At 43.5% G+C, this 13,484-nt stretch overlaps 1 long non-coding RNA gene across 1 annotated transcript; it reads right to left on the bottom strand.

Moving 5' to 3' along the window:
- Nucleotides 1-3,761: 3,761 nt before the first annotated feature.
- LOC134298390 (uncharacterized) lies at nt 3,762-13,426 on the bottom strand. The gene is made up of 2 exons (XR_010005439.1): nt 6,504-13,426; nt 3,762-5,329 (listed from the first exon to the last, which is right to left on the bottom strand). It is a non-coding gene; the product is annotated as an uncharacterized LOC134298390 (long non-coding RNA).
- Between the last annotated feature and the right edge of the window lie 58 nt (nt 13,427-13,484).

Raw genomic sequence — 13,484 nt, 5'->3', positions numbered from 1 at the left:
TTGGCGCCCGCCATTCCAATACTGCTGAAACTTTGGCTGGATCCATGGAAAGCCCTAGAGGCGAGATGCGGTAGCCAAGGAAATCTACCTCTTGTAGATCAAAAGCGCATTTTTCTAGCTTGGCATAAAGTCCATGATCCCGCAGTCGTTGCAACACCATTTTGACGTGGTTCTCATGTTCTGATTGTGATCTGGAAAACACCAAAAAATCGTCCAGGTAGATTATCAAGAATCTGTCTAGATAGTCCTGAAAAATATCGTTGACAAAATGCTGGAACGTTGCGGGAGCTCCGCATAAACCGAAATTCATAACTCGGGACTCGAATAATCCGAATTTAGTCTGGAAGGCGGTCTTCCACTCGTCCCCTTCTCTGATGCGAACTAGATTATAAGCCCCCCGAAGATCCAGCTTGGTGTAGACCTTGGCTCCTCGAAGTCGGTCCAGTAGATCCGAGATTAAGGGCAGGGGATAGCTGTTCCGCTTGGTGATATTGTTCAATGCTCTGTAGTCCACCACCAAGCGTAATTCCCCTGACTTCTTCTTCACAAACATCACTGGGGAGGCGGCTGGGGATTGAGAGGGTCTGATGAACCCCTTGCGAAGGTTTGTCTCTAAGAATTCCCTGAGAGCTTCTTGCTCTGGTTCAGTCAGGGAGTAGAGATGCCCTCGCGGGATCGGGGCCCCCTCCACCAAGTCAATGGCACAGTCATAAGGTCTATGTGGGGGTAATTTTTCGGCTTCTTTCTCATTGAATACATCCCAATACTCGGAGTACTTCTTTGGCAAGGTGATGATGGGCTCGGAGTCTGTGGCATGGCATACCTTGGCTACGAGGCAATGGTTTTGGCAGTACGGTGAAGCAAACTGCAGTTCTCTGTTGGACCAGGAGATGTTAGGGTCGTGGAGTGTCAGCCATGGGATTCCCAAAATCACAGGGAAATGGGGAACCTCGGTAACAAAGAAGGAAATCTCTTCCATATGTTCCCTTATCCACATCCTGGTGGGTTCCGACCACTGGCTTACGGGGCCCGTCTTGAGGGGACGGCCGTCTATGGCTTGCACCACACGGGCATTCTTGAAATCATGATATTGTAATCCCAGAGAGTCGGCATACTCTCTATCGATGAAATTGTTGGTAGCTCCAGAGTCTATCATGGCGTGGATCATGACGGGTCCCCTTTTTGCTGACCATAATGTGACCACGAGAAGGAACAGGACCCCGGTTGGCGGCTCTTGGATGGATTTTTTGACCGGGTTGGCGAGCCTCTCTACACCCGGTCGTTGGCTTCCCCCGCCGGCTGTGTGCCAGTCGGCTCAGACGCCTTCGACTCCGTGGAGGACGCCGCCGCAAGACGGGCGGCAGGCTTCCCTTTGGCTGGGCACTCTCTGGCGAAGTGGCCCCCGTTCCCGCAGTACCAGCAGAGGTTCAAGCGTTGACGACGGGCCTTCTCGGCGGCATCTAGTCTGGGACGCACATTGCCCAACTGCATCGGCACCTCCTCGCCTCCTCTGGGGTATGGGGTTGGCGGCGGGGGTCTCCACACCGGACGTGGCTGAACACTGGCGGGAGCGGGGGGTTTTGCCCCGGCTCTACCGCCCTGGCCTCGAACCCATTGTTTCCTGTTGGCAATCATGACTTCAGCCCGTAAACATTGATCAATGAGTGCCTCGAGGGTCTGGGGAGGATCCACCTTGGAGATTTCTTCCAGCATTTCAATGTTGAGACCCTCCCGAAATTGTCCTCTGAGGGCTACATCGTTCCAGCCGGTGTTGTGGGCCAGCACGCGGAACTCGGCTATGTACTGAGACATGGGTCTGTCTCCTTGAAGGAGGCGCCGGAGTTTGTGACCGGCTGCCTCCAAATTGTCCTCGATTCCCCAGGTCTCCTTAAGGTGATCCAAGAAGCGTTGTGCTGAACTTAGGTGGGGGGAGGCTTGATCAAACAGGGCCGTCGCCCAGCTAGCCGCTGGTCCGTCAAGAAGACTGTAGACCCACGCCACCTTGATGTCTTCTTGGGGAAACTCGGCATCACGGGCCTCTAGATAAGCTTGACACTGGCGGCGGAAAACATGAACCTTAGCAGCTTCTCCAGAAAACTTGGTAGGCAACGCCATGGCCGGGAGGCGAACTCCGCGCTCCCTCAACCCTTTTATTTCTCCATCCTGCGCGTTGAGTCTGTCACGGATGCGGTCCACTTCGTCCTTGCTGATGGTGTAGCTGAGCGGCTGTCCAGCCGGCGCGGCTCCGGTAGACATCCTGGCCTCGGTTAGTTGGTGCTTATGGGCGGCGGAGTCAAACTGTCACGACCCAGGCGGCAGAGGCACCAATAACCATACACAGAGGCCAGAATCTAACTAATATCTTTATTGAAGGAATATATAAAGTTAATAAAAACAAGTATAGAAAATAGTCCAGAATTAGACCCTTCAGGAAAGGTCAGAATTAGTCCAAAAAAGCAATGTCCAATAAGAAATATTAAGGTCCAAAGTTGTAATCCAATAACCGAAACACTCACTTTGCCAAGCAAAGTGAGGGGAGATGACAAGGTCCTTAGTCCATAAAACTTGAGCGTGGCTAGGAAATAACTTGATACTTGAAACAAGGCTTGAACGTGGAACAAGGTAACTACGAACAAGAACAAGGTCCGTGGAATAACTTGGTAAAATCCGTGAAACAAGGCAAGGATTAGTCCTGGGAAACAAGGCAAAGTCCGTAGGTAAACAAAGGCTGGGAAGCAAGGCGAAGGCTGGATAGCAAGGCAAGGCTTGAGCTGAAGCGAGGCTTGAATCGGAGCGCGCTGTCCAGACACAACTCGCTCCGTAGGCTGACGAATTGACTCCGCGAAGTTGCTACGCGGGCAAAACACCTATATAGAGTCCAACTTTCTCACCAAAGCGGTTCTCTGGGAATCAGAAACGAAAGCTAAACTCTGAGACCAGATGTTAAACTCCTTAAAGATTCTCACGAGAACCAATGTTAATTGGCAACATTCTTAGCTGCTATCCTCGCACTCCTGCGCGAAGCTGAATCCAAACTTCTCTGTTGTTTACAAAACTCCCGGCGCAAGAACACGGGAGAAGTAGGCTCTGGGGTTGTTTGACATACTTCTGGGGCACAACTTTCTTGCAGGTGCAAGGTTTCCAGATCTGCCTGGGAAGGATCTGGCTGAGAGGAATCCAGTTCAGACTGGGAAGGTAAAAAACCCAAGTTTTCATCTTCATCAGGGATTACAATGTCCTGAGCAGGACTACAAGGCCCATGGTTCATCACAGTAAATGTTTTCCTCCTGACATTAAGTCCAGTCATGTCTGATTCTGATCTCCATTTCTAAAACAAAGAGCCAGCGTTGTCCGTAGACTCCTCCAAGGTCATGTGGGATGACTGCATGGAGCGGCGTTACCTTTCCGCTGGAGCAGTACCTATTGATGCACTCACATTTGCATGTTTGATTTACCAGACTTTGATGATGGGAATACTTTGTTGGGAGGTGTTAGCTGGCCCTGATTGATTCATGACTGGATTTCCCCTGCTTTGCTACACCCATTACAATGGTCCACGCTGGCGTGGCACTTCTGAAGGACAAGAGTTCACTTCCTGAGAAAGGAAGTGTCTATTCTCCCGGGGCTCCGTTCTCCCAAACAAAACTGATCTGAAGCTAGTCCGAAGTCTGAAAAATCTTCTGAAGAGATATCATGACCAGGAAACCTTTGTGTAGTACTTGTAGACTAGAAATAACAAAAAAATTAAAATTGTTGCAAAGTTTATTAAAATATTTATTTATTAAAATGCAAGATTGGTGTTAATTCTATGTAATGTTACTATATGAACATAATGTTGTTAATAAACTTCTGGTTGTAAGGTAAACTCTTTTATCCATTCTATTCACCTCTACCTTCTACCTTTCATTTCTCGGTGATTGGGTTTTTTTTGAGGGGGGGGGCACCAAAATCCTGTTTCGCTTACACTTGAAAATTTCCTTGGGCCGGCCCTGGCCATAATTGACAGGCTCTGCAGGGCGCCTTCCTGAGGTGTCCTGGATTTTCCTTTGGGTAAGATATGACAATGTTTGCCTTGGGGGCGAATCACCTTTAGGACAACACTCCGAATTCGGCGACTCAAGCCCTATATTGTCCATGCAATCTGAATTTGATTGGGTTAAGCAGTGGCAGATTATCCTTTTGTTTTTGGGAAGGGAAGCCTGGGTTATAGGAAATGGGATAGGTTCTGGGGTTCAGGTTGAGTTCAAAATATTTCCTATTTGATCTCATGACTTGGCAATTATATGAAATAAAATGAAAAATAAAATAAAGTTGGAATATAAACCCTGCTGGGAAAAATACATATTTTCCGGGGATCCCAAAGAGTACAAATACATATAGGCAGACAGATAGATTTCATGGAAGTAAGGGAGAATCCATAAAAGTGAGTTACATTGCATAAAGGGGAATCATGAATGATATAAATAATTGAAAATATTTGATAAGAACGAAGTTCATAACATCTGGGGAACCCAATATGGAAATTCATAAAAGTGGAGTTTTAGCAGCATGATTTTACAATTCATGAAGTTAGCCCAACGATTAGAAATTCATATAACAGTGATTCATGAGGGTGTCCAGGTACATAGAATATGAAAATTCACGGATACATTGGGAAAAGAGTTCATCTGTGGTGGAAGGAATTCATAGAAATAGCATGGGGAAGAGGTACATGTGGGTTGCAGTCTTTGGAAGTATAGGATTTCATAAGTTCAGGAGTAGGTCTGGGGAAGAGTGTTCTTCTCATTCATAAAATTATGAAGATGTAAATGAAACGTGGAGGGCGCCCATCCAGGCACCCTCCTGGCAGCTGTAGAGAGGGTGAAGGTCCTTGGAGAACTATGTCTCCCCAGCGGGAGAGCGATCCCCCATCCACAGTTCACAGAAAGGGACCAGTGATCTCTTAAAACCATCCCGCGGGTCGCGGGGAGAGGAAAGTCCGGGATAAGGCTGGAAGAGAGCAGTCTGGCTTGAAAAGAGCAGTCGGTTCCGTTTGACAGTCAGCTGATGAGGTGCCGAGAACTGGACCGATTTTGGTTCCGCTGGTGGTCCTTGAGTCAGGAGCCTTAGAAAGGGTTAGGACTAAAAGAAGAGCGTGCTAGGGGTAATTTTGATAAAGATATGAGCCAATTTGTATCGTCCGCCGTATTAACCTATGGCGGGGAAGCTTCCGCCAGGGTTTGAAGGTCGGACGGGTTAGAGAGAGAGAGAGAGGAGATTTCGTGCAAAGAAGGAGTCAGGGAAAGACACAAAATAACCAGATAGAGAGTGTTACTGTTAAAAATGAATGCTACTTTTATTGCGGGGATTTGTTACATAGTTCAGGGAAGGGGAAAGTGAAAAAGAAAAGATCTTTTAATAATAGTCTGCTGCGGTCCCGCTCCGTTCCTTTGGTGATGGATCTGCGGAACTCTCCGCTGCGGGTTCAAATCAATTTGAAAGCTGGCGCTACGGTCATCATTAGTATGATAGACATCATTCCAATTTGGTATATATCTAACCTCAATAATCATATCTTCCTGTTCCATCTCCAGTTTCTCATTTCAAATCACACTAAACCCAACTGCCTCCCACAGCTTGGAAATCTCTGTAATTATTTTCATTGACATTAGTGACAGTGCATATGAAGTACCATTTTTTGTGTAATATTTTTCTGCAAACCCGACCCCTCCCACACAGCTGTATAAAATCCACATTGAACTGGATTATATGGCAGTGTGGAGTCAGATAATCCAGTTCAAAGCAGATTTTGTGGAATATCTGCCTTGATATCCTGGGTTATATGGCTGCATGGAAGGGCCCTCACTGTTGTATGTTCAAATGAACAATTTGCCCTGCAGGATTAAAGCTAGAGAAAATTGACTGTGTAGAGGTCTAGTAGAAGCTGTGTTGAAACTTGTGGCATTAAAATGTTTCTTCCTGACTATAATATCACAATCCATGGCCCCTTCTATACAGCTACATAAAATCCACATTGAACTGGATTGTATGTCAGTGTGAAGTCAAATAATCTGGTTCAAAGCAGATATTGTGGATTATCTGCCTTGACATTCTGAGTTATATGGCTGTGTGGAAAGGCCCTTATAATAACCTTTTTTGCTCAAATAAACATAGAACGTAACTTGATCAGGGCCAATCTGCAATAAAACTGCTTTAAAATGTACTTCACAACAAAGGTTTGGTCAAAATCTGGAGTTTGCAAAACTGAATTAATCTGGCCTATAAAGCATAAAAAGCTTGCTGACATGACACTCTTCAACCCATTGAATCCTAACAGGCTAGTGCTTTTATGCTTATATATGTTTTTTTACATGCCAGTCAAAGATGAAGCATGACTCCTGAAATGAGACATAGAGATAACTACTGAGCCCCTCAGAAGACTAAATTCATTTCTTTGTTGTTGACAAAGGCTAATCTATGGATTCAACTTTGGAATCTGAAGTTTTAATACTACACCTACTCACCTTTTGAAGATAGGTATCTTCCTCATCTCAAACTGTTATTCTGGAATCTTGATACTTCAGATATTCTGAAATATACCATGCATAATGACATTGTAAAAACCATCTCTCCTCAAAAAAGCACAGTATCCTCTCCTATATAAAATATTTTCAGTTGCAGTTGAAAGGTCTCAGAGGTACTTTTCAAATCAAAGTGCAACACAGTAGACTGGAACAACTTCAGATGGGTAACAACATCAGATTTTAGGGCAGTATCCTCATGCAGAAACACTAGCCAATAGCCTTTTGCTGAATTGATAACTGGTAATAAACTTGGCCCCTACAAGATACCCAGTCTAATGGTTCACTCTGGAAACAGTTTAAAGTCTGACAAGATCATGTGATCAATCTGAAGAGAGTTCGCAAAAAATAGTCATCACCCAAATCACTGTTCAGAACCAAGACAACACAAGTAACTAAAACTAACACACAACAAATCCACTGTCTGAGGACATCTTAGGCGGGATCCACACTGCCATATAATCCAGATTATCAAAACAGATAATCTGGATTTTATATGAGCACATAGATCCAGTCCTAGTTTCAGTACAGTACTAGGAAAACAGAGAGAAACGAGGTTTTGAAGACTTCTTAAAAACTAGTTTAGGGTTATAATCCTATACAGACAGTCCCAACTTATGAACAAGGTAGTTTCTGTAGATTTGTTCTTAAATTGGATTTGCTTATAAATTAGAACAGGTACATTATAGCGTAACTCCAGTCTCTCATTCATTCATACAGTATATATGTGTGCCTGTGTGCACGCATGCGTACACTTTCTATAGCACAAGGAATGTGGTGCTTGTTTTGCTCTCTGTGCCCCTTTTCTGAAGATCTGACCTCACTTTCTGTTTCTGTGATGATTAGATTTTGAAAAAATAGAAAGGAAAGATTTGTGATAAAGCTTCAGTGCGGCACCTTTCCCCCATGATAACTCTTTCCCTTCTGAAGGGTCGCTTTCTCGCACTTCCTGTTGTCTCACACTCCCCATTCTTAACTATGAATTATATGTAAGGTGGATGCTTGTAACTTGGGGACTGCCTGTATATATCCCTACCTTGGAGCAAGTGGCATTGAGGTCAATGGGTATTAACACTGAACATGTTCAAGATTGTATAGCACAAGATATTTTTTCTATTTATCAATCCTGAAGTTGCCTTTAGCCCAGCATTCTGATAATAATTTAACAAGATGCACTGATGTTTGTGTGGGATGGCATAGAACAGAAGGAGGTAAGGTAAAGGTTTCCCCTGACGTTAGGACCAGTCGTGACCAACTCTGGGGGTTGGTGCTCATCTCCATTTCTAAGCCGAAGAGCCAGCGTTGTCCATAGACACCTCCAGGTCATGTGGCCGGCATGACTGCATGGAGCACCGTTACCTTCCTGCCGGAGCGGTACCTATTGATCTACTCACATTGGCATGTTTTCGAACTGCTAGGTTGTCAGAAGCTGGTGGGTTACTAAATAAATGGAAGATAATACAGGCATTCTAGGGCAGTAAATGTGAAGCGACAGAAAAGATAAGAGATTCTTGTACAATCTGTGTGGTGGTTATTACATTGGGTTGTTTAGATATACCTTTTTTACACACTGTAAATATTTTTGTTATGTGAAATGTAAAATAAAAACTATTTCTGTATTTGAAAAACAAAACAAAACAGGAGTATCATTTGGGTACAATTTGAGAGCATGAAACTGGCTAAGAGTTTGAAATAAAATTGGAAATGGTTGGGTGGGAGGCAGTTAGAGAAGAGAATTAGAAGAATCAGTGAATTAGAAGACCCAGTGTATAACACTAAATCCTGCTAGTCCTGTTCAATGGGATCATCATCATCATCGGCGATCACTTGAGTCCAAGTAGGATGGTCTTCCAAGTGTTGTGTCTTGGCAGTGAGTCTGTAGGTGACTGTGGAGACCTATTCTTGACCCACATGTTCATCTCTCCAAATCTGCAAACTACAACTGGGTCCTACTCAGATATCTCCATACTCTCCACTAATCTGTCATGGAGTGTATACTTCCCAGAGGGGTGCAGCTCAGAGCAACTGTGCAGGCAGTGTTCTGAAGCAGTATAAAGGTATGATAAAGGTTTTCCTCTAACATTAAGTCTAGTTGTGTCTGAAACTGGAGGTTGGTGCTCATCTCTATTTGTTAGCCAAAGAGCCGGCGTTGTCCGTAGACACCTCCAAGGTCATGTGGCCAGCATCACTGCATGGAGCACAGGAGTGGTTCCTATTGATCTACTCACATTTGCATGTTTTTGAACTGCTAGGTTGGCAGAAGCTGGGGCTAACAGCAGGAGCTTCCCAGATTTTGGTCAGCAAATTCAGCAGTTCAGTGGTTTAATCCGCTGCGCCACTGGGGGCTCTATGAAGCAGTGTTCAATCCATCAAGCAATTTAAATCGCATACTGTTTTGTTTGAGCAAAACATCTCTTTTCATGTACAACTACCAGAGCTTTAAGTATTTGTGCACAGTGAAAGTGAGATGAAGTATCATTTATAGCTTAGCTGCAGGCAGCAAAATAATCTTAGGCTGGCCCTAAGTATTGCTTCAGTGCAGATATTTAAAGCTGATTACAGTTATGTAAAGAAACGATGAAAAGCTTGAACTGGACTAGGGCATGGCACCACAGAGGAATTTGATTTTGTTTATCTTGAATAGTGTGTTGACATCAGAGATGTAGGAAATAAATGGATTATGAGGCTTAAAAAACCCTACCATTTAATTCAGGCGAGTGTGGTTTCCTGACCTGATTCTAAATCAGAAGATGTAGTGACATCTCTAACACAATCAAACATGATAATGGGGAAATGCTTTGGAAAGGTATTTACCTACACTTGAAAACACCTGGGAAGATTCACTTGAAACAAACTTATCTATGATAGCAGTAAAGGCTCAGAGGTTACCTGCATGGTTAGAAAACTGTGTGGTTAGAGAGGACCAAACCCTCCCCTGCCCCATTGTTATCCTGCTGATAACAACTAGACAAAGGGAGGGTGTAGGACAGAGGATATGGACCATGATGTGAAATTACCTGATTGTCCTTTAATCAACTGAGCCTGACAATGATTGAGTGATACCTCAAAAGAGTGGCACAGCATTGTGAAACTATAAAAGGAAATGTACTGTCACTGCTCATGGTCCCTTCATTTTGGAGGCACCACCGGGAGCTCCAGTTCTTTGTATTTTCTGCCTCATTTTAGTTTTCCAAAATAAAGCTTTCTTTCTGAGAGCAAGAAATGTCTGGTTATTTTGCTGGCCATGTCTCTAAAGCTGCACTTTTTAAAAGATTGGGGTGATAGTAAATGTTATAGTTTGAATATCATTGATGACATACATGCAAGTGAAGCATATGTGCATCCTTTCTTGAAAGTATTATTGAATATATGGATGAAGAATCTGTGGATATGGAAAGCCAGTTGTATACAGTATATGGATCGTGTGAATTACTCTGTCTGTATTGTGTTTAAATGCTTTTAATTGTTTTAATTGTATCTTATTATTCTATTTTAAATGGTCGCTTTATTATACACTGTTTTTAAAGGCATTGATTTGTTGCCTATGTTGTAAAGCCACCTTGAGTCCCCCCTCGGGGTTGAGAAAGGTGGGGTAGAAGTGCCTTTTATATATATGTGTGTGTGTGTGTGTGTGTGTGTGTGTAAACAAATTTGGGACAGAACTGAGCTACAAGGGATCCTGAAGTCCAAAAATCAGGGTGTGAAAAGGAATATCTACGGTTGCCAGAAGAAAAACTGGAGAAGGTTCCTGTACTTTTAATGGTTAGATAAAAAACTGAATGTGAGCAGGCAACACTTGTTACTATGTTGTATGACAAACAACACCTGCTGGAATTCCTTCTTTTACACAACCATTATAGATACATGAACTATCTCCAGTTTTCACTCTGCAGTTCTACTGTTGGACTGCTTCTGAAGCCTCTTCTACACTACCGCATAAAATCCAGATTATCTGCTTTGAACTGGATTACAGTGATACCTTGACTTAAGAATTTAATTTGCTCCGTGACTGTGTTCTTAAGTCAAAACATTATATCAAAGCAAATTTTCCCACTGAAATGTTATTAATCTGTTCCAGCCCTTTGAAAACCACCCCAATTTTTATGTGCTTTTATATAAGAAAATGTACTTTATAAACAACAAATAATGTATAAAATGTTTTGAGATAGGCAGTACTTGGTTTCATCCAGCCACTATGGCAAGGAAGCACATTTGAGGTAACAAAATGTATGTTGGCCAGTGTAACAGCAAGGCAAAACAGCATCATTTTCTTCATACTGTAATTCCAGCCTCATTCTCTTGCGCTCTCTCTGTCTTCTTGAAGCAAAACATACAGCACCAAGAATAAAAGGCACACAAATGAACTAACCCAAACTTCCTCAGTGGACAGCAATCTCCCTAAACAGAGAAGAGCACGCAGGCAAAGGCAAGCAGACTGAAGCACAGAGCCACTAGGTACAATGACTGCTCCAGTCTGCTGGAAGCCCTGTACACACTAAGGTGGACCCAGGGTGGACTGCAATCTCTGGAGTGGAATCTCTGGATTGGAGTCCTCCCAGAACATTCAGGAGAAGCAATCATATGGGGCTGGAGTTTCTGCCTTGCAGGAAGAAGAGCCATAGATGCTCTGGCTAGGAATCCCCAGATGTTACTGAGCAACAACTCCTATTACTTTTTATTATCCGCCATGTAGACTGGGGATAATAGGAATTACAATTAGGCAGCATTTGTGACTCTGATGTTGAGGAAACGTTAAAGGACATTTTAGTGTCAGACATCACACCCACAACTTTGTATTTAAATTCAAACTTCACTATCCTGACTACTGCAGCCTCCCAGATGTTACTGCATCACAACTCCCATCAGCTCTAGTCATGATGTCTAATGATGAAGAATACAGGAGTTGTAGTCCAGCATCTGCAGGACCACACAAAATGAAATGATAGGCTGGATTTGGATTCTGCTAGTCAGACCTAGCAAAACCTGGAGACTGAATGCGTCACCTCCTTCACCCTGTTGTTAAACTGCATTGGCACTTAAAGCTTTGTCACTTGGGCACCTTGTAAGAGCATCTCATTTTTATAGGCTTGGAATAAATTCCTCTGATGGTTGTTATAGCTAATAATAACACCAGAAAGCCGTGTTTTGAAAGGATCAAGGAGGGTGCGAATTGTATGATTTCAAGGAGTGGCTGTTATCTCAGGCAATTGCTATGCTTCTCCAGGGCCCTGGGTGCACGTTCTCAGCTGGAAACATCCAACTTATAAACTACTCTTGGTTAGGAATGGAGGTGAATCAACAGGAAGTGAGAGAAATCTACCCCTTGGAAGGGAAATTCACTCCTGGAAAAGTTATCATGGGGGGAAAGGTGTCTCCACTGAAACTTTAGCACCAATCCTTGTTTCCACAGCAAGCCATTTTTTTCACAATCTAATTATCACAGGGACAGAAAGTGGGGTTAAATCTTCTGAACAGGGGCACAGACAGAAAAACAAGCATCAGAGGGGTGCTTCCCTTCCCTATGCTACCCAAAATTAACAAACCTAGAGAACCTATCTTGTTTGTAAATTGGGAACTGCCTATATAATAATAATAATAATAATTATTATTATTTTAAGCTGGGCTCTACAGGCCAATGTATATTCCACCACAGACATCAGAAGAGCTGTAAGACCAAGAACAAGTCACGAGAATAAAGACAAAGATCCACCCAGAGGAAAAGTGTTCTTACCATACATCAAGGGAACCACTGACCACATACGAAAGCTGATGAAGAAACGCAACCTACAAATTATCTACCAGCAGAAGGCTCAAGGCCTTGTACAATCTCCAACTAACCAAGATTTAAATCAGGGTAGTGAAAAGTGGTGTCAAATTGCAATCTGTGTAAATGCACGCCAAGTGTTCATACAGGCCTTTCAATCACATCAGAACCCATCTAAACTGAATTGCTGTCTCAATAAAATCATGATAGTAATCGTAATTATATTTATTTTATCTTAAAGGAGACTCAAAGCAGCTAGCAATGGTAAAAAGAATACAACATACACTTTAAAATAAATATAAATACTAAAATAGAATTAAATATCACGCTATTAAAATAATTTAAACCATAAAAACCTATTAAAATACTGGGTTGCTGTGAGTTTTCCAGGCTGTATGGCCATGTTCCAGGAGCATTCTCTCCTGACGTTTTGCCCACATCTATGGCAGGCATCCTCGGAGGTTATGAGGTCTGTTGGAAACTAGGCAAGTGAGGTTTATATATCTGTGGAATGTCCAGGGTGGGAGAAAGAACTCTTGTCTGTTTGAAGCAAGTGTGAACGTTGCAATCGGCCACCTTGATTAGCACTGAATAGCCTTTCAGTTTCAAAGCCTGGCTGCTTCCTGCCTGGGGGATTCCTTTGTTAGGAGGTGTTAACTGGCCCTGATTGTTTCTTGTCTGGAATTCACCTGTCTTCTGAGTGTTGTTCTTTATGTTAGGAATTGTGGGAGTTGATGTCCAAAACATCTGGAGAGCGAAATTTGCCTATGCCTGATCTACACTGTGGAATTAACAGAGTTTGATACTACTTTCACTCCCATGGCTCAATGCTATGGGATCATGGGGGTTATATTTTGCCTTAGGCTCCAGCACCATTTGGCAGACAAGGCTAAAGAACTTGTAAAACTACACTTCCTATTATTCTGAGGCCTAGTCATGGCTGTGAGACGAAGGCGTCAATCGCCATGGAAACGCGTTCCACGCCGCCGCCGCGATGCATCACGGGACATTCCCTGTCTTCCTTTTCTCCTCACAGCAAAAGGCGAGGCACATAGGCCCGCCCTAGTTTTCTGCCTTAACGCATTGAACGAGGAGGCCACGCCCACTAGTTCTCGGACAACCAATCAGAGAGGAGAGGGTGCGAGGGTCGCCCGGAGACA

Source organism: Anolis carolinensis, chromosome 4 (genome assembly GCF_035594765.1).
Source record: "Anolis carolinensis isolate JA03-04 chromosome 4, rAnoCar3.1.pri, whole genome shotgun sequence".
NCBI classification, from domain to species: domain Eukaryota; kingdom Metazoa; phylum Chordata; class Lepidosauria; order Squamata; family Dactyloidae; genus Anolis; species Anolis carolinensis.
This window is presented reverse-complemented; position numbering and strand designations above follow the sequence as displayed.